The sequence below is a fragment of the Alosa pseudoharengus genome, unplaced genomic scaffold (genome assembly GCF_046254945.1).
Source record: "Alosa pseudoharengus isolate Yale_2024_CS ecotype anadromous, Long Island Sound unplaced genomic scaffold, YU_APseudo_1.1 YU_APseudo_1.1_scf_20, whole genome shotgun sequence".
NCBI classification, from domain to species: domain Eukaryota; kingdom Metazoa; phylum Chordata; class Actinopteri; order Clupeiformes; family Clupeidae; genus Alosa; species Alosa pseudoharengus.
This window is the reverse complement of record NW_027468664.1, coordinates 18,151,856-18,155,390: the sequence shown is the minus strand read 5'-3', so window position 1 is coordinate 18,155,390 and position 3,535 is coordinate 18,151,856. Positions and strand designations below refer to the sequence as shown.

Here is a 3,535-nt window from a genome sequence, read left to right as displayed (position 1 = left end):
GATCTTGCTGGATTTTTTTTTCTTTCAGTTTTTTTCATAGCTGGAGTACTACAGGGAAATAGCCTTTATTTTTGTAAGCTCTATGATGTTCATTGGTTCTCAGCTAACTTCTCAAGTTTTTTATATCTCTATTTAAATGTCACAAAACATTGTATATATAAATATTTATATTTACTTTTTACATTAATACATCAATTTGCTAAGTCATGCTGACTTTTTGCACCTAATGATTGGAGTTTCCAAGTAATGATTATGTTCAAATGCCATACCAACATAAACCCATACCAATATAACTACCAACAAATTACTAGGATAAGTGATATGCATTTTGTGTTTGTATATGCCTGAAATGATCAAGTTAGGTGCCAGTCATATAGGTTAATGTGAAACAAACATAGTTGTGTGTGTCTGGACTTTGAAATATTCACATCAGACTTACTGCTTGGGCAATGAGACTCATTGGAGGGTGTTTGATTGCTGTTGTCTTAACTGAAGTCATTGTGGAGCCTGTTTAAGTGCTATTGAAACTGTCAAGTGTAGCAGAGCTGCTTGCTCGAAGTGCTCAGGCCTTTTACAATGCTGCCCGAAGAAATGGCTCCTTTGTTTTTATTCCACCTATCGGCAGACAGCACTTCCTGCTGAAGATGGGTAAATTTGGCTGTGCATAGCCAGAGTGTAGCTGTAGTATAGTGTAGTGTTGTGTGTGTGTGTGTGTGTGTGTGTGTGTGTGTGTGTGTGTGTGTGTGTGTGCGTGTGTGTGTGTGTGTGTGTGTGTGTGTGTGTGTGAGAGAGAGAGAGATTGCTACCTCCTCTAATGGTTCGTTCAGTGGCTTGTAGCAGTTCCAGTGCCTCCAGCACGTTCCCCATCCCCCGAGACAACAGTTGAGAAAAACAACAACATAAACATTGACACGAATACCAAGAAAATAATCAAAACCAAATGCCCATTTATCTCACTGAAATTTGAATTAAATGTCAAAGCACTGACCTACCGTAAGACACTCCCCAGACGGAGAATATGTCCTTTTCATATCGGAAGTCTGACATTTCTGATCAGATCTTCACAGCTAAGCCCAGAGGAGCTCTTCCCATCTGTCTCACTGAAAGCTGTTGTGGTTGTCATTACCTGGACCAAACAGCAGAATTTCATCTAAAAAAGATCACTTTTCTTTGAGGTGGACACATTTTGCTGCATGCAAATGTTATTCCACTGAAAGGAGAGATTGTGGCTTACTTCCCCTCTCAGCCCCCAAACACCTCTCTCAATTTGACATCACAGTTAGTGTTTTTTGTTGTGAGGCCTTCTTATTCTTCACGACAGAAAATTGACTCCTGTACAGACACACACACACACACACACACACACACACACACACACACACACACACACACACACAGGGACACACAGGAGTCGGTAGTCAGTATAATACAGATGAGTAGAGGACAGCAAGCACCCTTTAAAAATCTATGAAGCTGACCTACAAAGCAGAACCAACGATGCAGTGCTAAGCTGTAGCCCTGGGTCACTAAAGCACACTCCCTTTCCTCCCCTCCTCAACAGTGCTTCCTCTTCTCGGTTTGTTTGTGGGTTTGTTTGTTTGTTTATTTGTTTGTGGGTTTGTTTGTTTGTTTGTTTGCGGGTTTGTTTGTGGGTTTGTTTGTTTGTTTATTTGTTTGTGGGTTTGTTTGTTTGTTTGTTTGCGGGTTTGTTTGTGGGTTTGTTTGTTTGTTTGCGGGTTTGTTTGTTTGTTTGTTTGTTTGTGGGTTTGTTTGCTTCATCTACTGTAAACACCTGAACCTCCCACATGAACCCTGCCAGTCCCACTCTCCATTGCTATGTGCGTTACCTTGGACCTGTTGAAAGGGATCAGGGGAATCGGTGCTGAACCCCTCAGCATTGTTTATCCTCACCAATGCTTTGTGTAGGATACCTACATTTTTAGAGGAACCCAAACTGTTGTTTAGCTCATAGCATAGCAGAGGGAAGAGGGAAATCTTTATTTACTTCCATGGAATGTTTTCCAACACCTTTTGACAGATAAAGGTGTCAGACTGATTGACCTTGTGAATGTAAGAATTTATAGATGCCTTTATCAGGATTTCTTCCTTCCTTTAAAAAAAAAAATGATACTGTATAATATATATGCACTTAACTGCACACTTTAGTTTCCAAAGATATCTAGTCAGGAATATGGAAGTGTCTGTTTTGTTGGTCAAAATTATCTTAATTATCTTAAATTGATTTAAACATAACTGGACTAAACATTAGATAGGGTTACATGTTTCATTCCATTGATTTGATTAGAACCTTGTCTTAAAAACTCTCTAGAGGGTGGCAGTTGATATGATCCTATCCTAGAAATAAAGATTTTGTTTTTCTTGGCATGGGAAAAATGAATTATTATAATTTCTATATATATATTATGTATTATTCATTTCAAACGTGAATCTTATCTGCTCGCAAGTGAAATGTAATAAGAAATTCTTGGTATTCATCAAAAAATCTGGTCATTTTCAATATGATGCCTCAACTCATGAGGAATAGTTTGTTTCCCTTTGGTTCATGTTTATTTATTAATCTATTTGTTTTATGACATTTGAATTCACAAACATGTGTAAGAAAAGTTATCTTGTCAGCTCATCTAATCTCTAAATCTAATGTTTTATATGCTGAATTTGTTTTGTGGTCATCGTAAAAAAAACTATGCTTGCCTATGATAGTCCTTAAAATGTGATAATGAAACTATGATACAATTAAGGAAATTGTTCATATTTTTTTTTTCATTTTTTAAATGAAAATAATAACATACACTGGATTAAATAAATAGGATTGTACATATTTTATTAAATGTGGTATTTTACACACAATAAGAATATACCCTGCTTGTACCCATCATCTGTTATGTGTGCATGTATATCTATGCTGATATTATAGATTTATGAGAATATATGCTGGCTACTGAGACAAAGTGAAAATGTCACATGTGTAACCTTACATGTCATTTTATACCCCATACATATGACACATATGCTATCATGAAGGAAATGTTAAGAAAATAGTTTGATGTCACAGTGTCCTCTGAATATGTTTTGTTTCATGTTGTTTGTATCATTATGTGTTATGTTGTTATTTCTTTGATCATTATAGTCACTGCAATGCATTGAAATGATGTGCCATTTGATAGATGCCATTGCTGTTAAACGTGAAATCCGTGAAGAAAAAGCCAGAGTTATGGTGCCTGACAGCCTGTTCAATCTGTGTGCACTGATCTTGTGACTCTTCGTTCTCCCCTCAAAACTCTTATGGACATTAAAATACATCACTTGGAGTTCGGTTAAATCAGAGGTGGCAGTATGAGTAATAACTTCGTCCCTGATGTTGCTATTGGCTTTTTAAAAATGTTTTTCAGAGGAATGTCATAGCCCAAATTTGCAAATGATACACTGAAAAGAATACAAATTCAAATGTAGAGACAAGATGAAGACATGCTGACTTCCTCAATAAAGCAATTATGCCCAACTATAATAAACAAAA

At 36.7% G+C, this 3,535-nt stretch overlaps 1 protein-coding gene across 1 annotated transcript in view; it reads left to right on the top strand.

The window, feature by feature from the left end:
* ptprb (protein tyrosine phosphatase receptor type b) overlaps positions 1–3,535 on the top strand; it is a 52,099-nt gene extending 48,564 nt beyond the window's left edge. The window contains exon 31 of the mRNA XM_076296771.1: positions 1–3,535. This exon is cut by the window's left edge and continues 34 nt beyond it. The gene's annotated coding sequence lies outside the window, so the exon portion shown is untranslated.